Source organism: Leucoraja erinacea, chromosome 18 (genome assembly GCF_028641065.1).
Source record: "Leucoraja erinacea ecotype New England chromosome 18, Leri_hhj_1, whole genome shotgun sequence".
In the NCBI taxonomy this organism is placed as follows: domain Eukaryota; kingdom Metazoa; phylum Chordata; class Chondrichthyes; order Rajiformes; family Rajidae; genus Leucoraja; species Leucoraja erinaceus.
Genome location: NC_073394.1, coordinates 1,089,116 through 1,096,020, shown reverse-complemented (window position 1 = coordinate 1,096,020; position 6,905 = coordinate 1,089,116).

Below are 6,905 nucleotides of genomic sequence, written 5' to 3'. Positions count from 1 at the left end.
ACATCCCTCCAAACCTGTCCTATCCATGTACCTGTCTAACTGTTTCTTAAACATTGGGATAGTCCCAGCCTCAACTACCTCCTCTGGCAGCTTGTTCCATACACCCACCACCCTTTGTGTGAAAATGTTATCCCTGAGATTCCTATTCATTCTTAAAACGCTGAATTTAATTAAAATATTTTGTGTCTATTTCTAATGAAGCATCTAGAATATTTTTTTGGATGAATAATTTGTAGTCATGGACTGTCCAGTCTTTTGTTGGGGATATTGAACCAGGAAGTCTTGGTGACGGAGGTTTATGAAGGCCTAGTTTCAACCTTAACCCAGGACCTGCAGTTGGAATCATTCTAATCTGATTAAATGTGACACACCGACCAATGAACTGTTATACAATAGTGTTGTACTGAGGAACCCCAGCCCAAGGTAACCATTGCAATATCAGCCTGTGTTTAATTCACCGCAGGGCTCCAAGATGCCTGAATACTAAACTTCAGCCAAGCATTGAACAAACATTGGTTGAATGGGGAGAAGAATTAAGGCCGAATGGTGGCACTGCGGTAGAGTTGCTGCCTCACAGCGCCAGAGACCCGGGTTCGATCCTGACTACAGGTGCTGTCTGTACGGAGTTTGCACGTTCTCCCCGTGACCTGCGTGGGTTTTCTCTGAGATCTTCGGTTTCCTCCCACACTCCAAAGACGTGCAGGTTTTGTAGGTGAATTGGCTTGGTGTAAATGTAAATTGTCCCTAGCGTGTGTAGGATAGTGTTAGTGTGCGGGGGTCGCTGGTCGGTACAGACTCGGTGGGCAGAAGGGCCTGTTTCCGCACTGTATCTCTAAACTAAACTAAAGTAATCATGTTAAGGAGAGAGTGTCTAGAAACCAACCACATTATCAAAGTCATTACTTAATTTGGCCTCTCACTAAAATGTAAACCAGATTTGGTACAACTGTTCTGACATAAAACACCATTTGTAATATCACTCAGACTTGACCAGTGCCTGTCATTTAGTTGCACAGTGGGACATCTTCAGCAACAATAGATGTAGGAACTAGTGGAAGGTAACATTTCAAACGTCTCTGCATTCCCCCTTGATTATGATATGAAACATAGCCACAATCAAGCCACAGTTGTGACATGCTCATGACAAGCTCACAGTGAGCAGCTGACAATTGTATCCAGCATTATTTATTGTGGGTATAGTCCGTCTATCCAATGCTCTGTGCTGGCAGACTGCACATTTTCAGCTGGTCATGTACCCATGGAACTCTTCTGTGTAGTTTCCTCAATCACCACTTATCAACTAGAGCAACGGTGGAGCAGCGGTAGAGATGCTGCCTCACAGCGCCAGAGACCCGGGTTCGATCCCGACTACGGGTGCTGTCTGTACGGAGTTTGCACGTTCTCCCCATGACCTACATGGGTTTGCTCTGAAATCTTGGGTTTCCTCCCATAATTCAAAGAATTCCACAGATTCACCACCCTCTGACTAAAGAAATTCCTCCTCATCTCCTTCCTAAAGGAACGTACTTTAATTCTGAGGCTGTGAGCCCTAGTCATAGACTCTCCCACTAGTGGAAACATCCTCTCCACATCCAATGAGGTCCCCCCTCATTTTTCTAAACTCCAGCGAGTACAGTCCCAGTGCCGACAAACGCTCATCATATGTTAATAGATGAGGAGGGATTTCTTTAGCCAGAGGGTGGTGAATCTGTGGAATTCAGATAGATGGGTTCTTGATTAGTAAGAGCATCAAAGTTTACGGGGAGAAGTCAGGAGAATGGGAGATGGGTCAGCCATGATTGAATGATGGAACAGACTCGATAGGCCAAATGGCCTAATTCTACTCCAACATCTTATGGACTTATAACATATTTTCCGTGACCACAATTGCAAGCTGCAGGCCAGTACAATTACATGTTTAACATCTATTAGGAAAGAATTTTAATTGGGTTGGCTACACAAATAAATAATTAGGATTAAGAATGCATTAAAGATGAATAATATAGGAAAGATTATCGAGTTATATGGAGGAGATTGGTCAGCCTTCTCACAGATTGGCTATCTAGTTTATTTTAACAATCTACAGATGGGCACGTATAAAACTTCACATAAACCAGCAGGTGTAAATGTGTTAACTAGTTCCCTCGGCAAGTCTAGATCTCTGATGGATGCTTTCAACAATTACCTTATTCACAATAAACTTACAAAATTCTTAAGGGGTTGGACAGGCTAGATGCAGGAAGATTGTTCCCGATGTTGGGGAAGTCCAGGACAAGGGGTCACAGCTTAAGGATAAGGGGGAAATCCTTTAAAATCGAGATGAGGAGAACTTTTTTCACACAGAGAGTGGCGAATCTCTGGAATTCTCTGCCGCAGAGGGTAGTTGAGGCCAGTTCATTGGCTATATTTAAGAGGGAGTTAGATGTGGCCCTTGTGGCCAAGGGGATCAGAGGGTATAGAGAGAAGGCAGGTACAGGATACTGAGTTGGATGATCAGCCATGATCATATTGAATGGCGGTGCAGGCTCGAAGGGCCGAATGGCCTACTCCTGCACCTAATTTCTATGTTTCTATGTTTCTATAATCCAACTGAGATGATGGTATCAATTGAAAAGTGTTCTAAACCAGAGGCTTTAGTTTAGTTTGGTTTAGAGGTACAGTGCGAAAACAGCCCCTTCGGCCCATCGAGTCCGTGCCGACCAGCGATCCCCACACTAGCACCATACTACACACACTAGGGACAATGTACACTTCCACCAAGCCAAATATCCTACAAACCTGCACGTCTTTGGAGTGTGGGAGGAAACCGAAGATCTCGCAGAAAAACCCACGCAGGTCACGGGGAGAACATACAAACTCCATACAGACAGCACTCATAGTCAGGATGGAACCCGGGTCTCTGGCGCTGTGAGGTGAATTTGTGGAATTTATTGCCAAAGAAGGCTGTGGAGGCCAAGTCAGTGGATATTTTTTAAGGCAGAGATAGACAGATTCTTGATTAGTGCGGGTGTCAGAAGTTATGGGGAGAAGGCAGGAGAATGGGGTTAGGAGGGAGAGATGGATCAGCCATGATTGAATGGTGGAGTAGACTCGATGGGCCGAATGGCCTAATTCTACTCCTGTCACCTATAACCTTATGAATAGAGAGTAGACATTATTTTGTGATCTTGTGCAGCCCCAGATGTGCCCTGTATACACTGCCATAAGACAGCGCTGTTTCAAAGTCCACTGGACAGATGTGCTATCAGACAACACCCTGGCATTCCTGCATGTCATTTACAAGATGAAACGCAAGGCTCGGGTACCTTGCAGTTGCACATAGTCAGTTACGTATAATTGATACTTTAATGTAACTGGGGTCTCCAGTTAGAAGAATGCACACCATTATTCCAAGGAGAAGTAGAACAGAGAATCTAATCATATGCAGCTGTGTGCTGTAATATTAAATAATGTGGAATAAATTGTTTTGTCTCCTTTAATAAATAGAGAAGAATGAAGTTTGAGTTTGATACTTTTCTATTATTTAAGGAGTCATCTTTAATTTGAAACTGATGTGGTTTTGGGATCTTGACATGAAGGTACATCAGGTCAGGCAAACATCCAGTGCTGACTATCAATCAACTTTATGTACTGATTTGTTGCCATCATTTTTGTTTAAATTAGGAGCTCATGTATGCCTGTAAAGGCTAGTGGACTTCAAGCCATCGTTAGTTTGGAGTGCTGTAGTGTATCAAATTAAATATAAGTGCTCTGAGTAAGAAGGCAGCAGCTGTGTGTTTGGGACCCAGTCACCTGACATATACCACAGGTTACAGCTGCTCTGTGCTGATCATAGGGTCCATATTGTGGCATTGTGGGGCAACTGTAGAGTTGTTGCCTTACAGCGCTTGCAGCACCAGACACCCGGGTTCCATCCCGACTACAGGTTGCTGTCTGTACGGAGTTTGCACGTTCTCCCCGTGACCAGCGAGGGGTTTTCTCCGAGACCTTCGGTTTCCTCCCACACTCCAAAGACGTGCAGGTTTGTGGGTTAATTGGCTAGTTAATAGTGTGAATTGTTCCTAGGGTAGTGTTAATGTGCAGGGATCGCTGGTCAGTGCAGACCTGATGAGGCTGAAGGGCCTGTTTCCGTGCTGTTTCTCCAAACTAAACTAGATTAAAATTGTGTGTTTGAGGGGCTTATGCAAGAGCTAATTCAGCCATCAGTCACGGTGTGGAAAAGTAACTCAGCGTGAAAATTATCAATTATGAAAATCATGAGGAAATATTATTTTTTTTTTTAATTGATCATTTTTGATCCCGTTGTGTATTTGTCTCAGTTACGTTTGTGCAGATTTGCTGCATATTCCTGACTTTATACTATTGGAGGTTTAATGTTATTCATTTTGTTTCCTGACGCTTTTACATTAGTACACATTTGTGGATTACGGTTGTTTTAAATCAGTTACCATTGGCTCCTCTTAAAGGCCAAATGGTGAATGCAATGATGGAAGTGTGAAAATCAGTAGAAGACACAAGGACGTGATGTGGAAGGGAATGCCGAGGTAGGGTTTAAAGAACTGCAGATGCTGCTTTACCAAAAAAGACACAAAGTGCTGGAGTAATTAGGCTCACTAGTCTATCGTTCCCAGGCAAAAAAATACAAATATTCACACAGAGGGTGGTGGGTGTATGGAACAAGCTGCCAGAGGAGGTAGTTGAGGCTGGGACTATCCCAACGCTTAAGAAACAGTTTGACAGGTACATGGATAGGATGGGTTTGGAGGGATATGGACCAAGCGCAGGCAGGTGTTACTATTGTAGCTGGGTTATAGAGAGATACAGGCCCTTTGGCCCAACTCTCCCGCACCAGCCAACAATGCCCCGGCTACACTAGTCCCACCTGCCTGCGCTTGGTCTATATCCCTCCAAACCTGTCCTATCCATGTACCTATGGTTGTGAGAGGTCACCCACGGCATGTCCCCAGGGGTCGCCTGCATGGGCGTGAGAGGTCTCCCAAGAGTTGCAGCGTCTTTCTGGTCGCCGTTGAATTTTCAACATGTTGAAAACTTCGGCGACTTATCACGGGTGCCAGCAGTCGCCTGTAAAGGTTTTGTAAGTGGGACAGGCCCTTTAGGTTCTACATTTATAACAACTTGCTGGCACTGGAAATGTAGTAACTCTAGTGTACTGTCTCAGCGTAACTTACTATCTATCCACTCATGTTCATTGTCGTGAGTAAGATTTTGCCCGAACTGTATGGAAAATGTCATTGTACCAAGGACCTGTGGCTGTAAAATGCCATGGAACATGTGTTGGCCAGTCACCCATACCGACGCTGAACAATACTACACATCAAGGTAGGAATGCAACTTGTTATCTCGTGGTTAATGCAACACTTGGGACTACTCAACTACTGGGTTCAACAGCTTTGATTGTCCCATTAAATGAAACGAAGATCTCAGCTCGTAAAATTACTCGTGCCTCAAGTAACAATAGCTAGCCGGTCAATCCTAGTAAAGAAATACTCACTGTGAACACTGTCTGCTTCCTTCAAATTCCTTCTTTAATCTTTCATTGACTGAAAAATACATCGGTCAAATATTGAATTTGTTTTTTATAGTTTACAGATACAGTGTGGAAACCGGACCTTCGGTCAACCAGGTCCACGCCGACCATCACTCCACAGGGACCCCAGGTGAGTCCTTTCAGGTGAGGCAGACGTTCACTTGCACCTCTTCCAACCTTATCTACTGTGTCCGCTGTTGAAGATGTGGACAAGGCCAAACATACTGGGTGATCATTTTGGTGAACACCTTCACTCATTCCGCCTGGACTTCCCTGATCTCCCAGTTGCTAAATCCTTTAATTCTCCTTCCCATTCCCACACAGATCTTTCTGTCCTAGGCCTCCTCCATTGTCAGAGTCAGGCTAAACGCCAATTTGCCAATAGACAATAGACAATAGGTGCAGGAGTAGGCCATTCGGCCCCTCGAGCCCGCACCGCCATTCAATGTGACCATGGCTGATCTGTATCTCACTTGGACAGCTTACAACCCAGTGGTATGAATATTGAGTTCAAGAAGGAACTGCAGATGCTGGAAGATCGAAGGTACACAAAATTGCTGGAGAAACTCAGCGGGTGCAGCAGCATCTATGGAGCGAAGGAAATAGGCGACGTTTCGGGCCGAAACCCTTCTTCAGACTGATGGGGGGTGGGGGGGGGGAGAAGGAAGGAAAAGGGGAGGAGGAGGAGCCCGAGGGCGGGCGGATGGGAGGGTGGGAGGAGACAGCTAGAGGGTTAAGGAAGGGGAGGAGACAGCAAGGGCTAGCAAAATTGGGAGAATTCAATGTTAATGCCATCCGGACGCAAGCAACCCAGGCGGAATATGAGGCGCTGTTCCTCCAATTTCCGCTGTTGCTCACTATGAATATTGATTTTTCTCACTTCAAGTGACCCCGGCATTCACTCTCTCTCCACCCCTCCCCCATCCATTACACCAACATCTTGTTCTCATCTAGCAAACAGCTAACAGTGGCCCGGTTCCTTTATCATCATTACATTTTTGCATATCTTTCATTAATTTATTCTATATTTCTCTACATCCCCCTTTATACCTCTCGTTTCCCTATCCTCTGACTATCAGCCTGATGAAGGGTCTCGACCCGAATCCTCACCCATTCTTTCTCTCCAGAGAAGCTGCCAGTCCCGCTTATGCCCCTGTCCCACTTAGGAAACCTGAACGGAAACCTCTGGAGACTTTGCGCCCCACCCAAGGTTTCCGTGGGGTTCCTGGAGGTTGCAGGTGGTTGCCGGAGGTTGCAGGTAGTGGAAGCAGGTAGGGAGACTGACAAAAACCTCCGGGAACCGCACGGAAACCTTGGGTGGGGCGCAAAATCCCCAGAGGTTTCCGTTCAGGTTTCC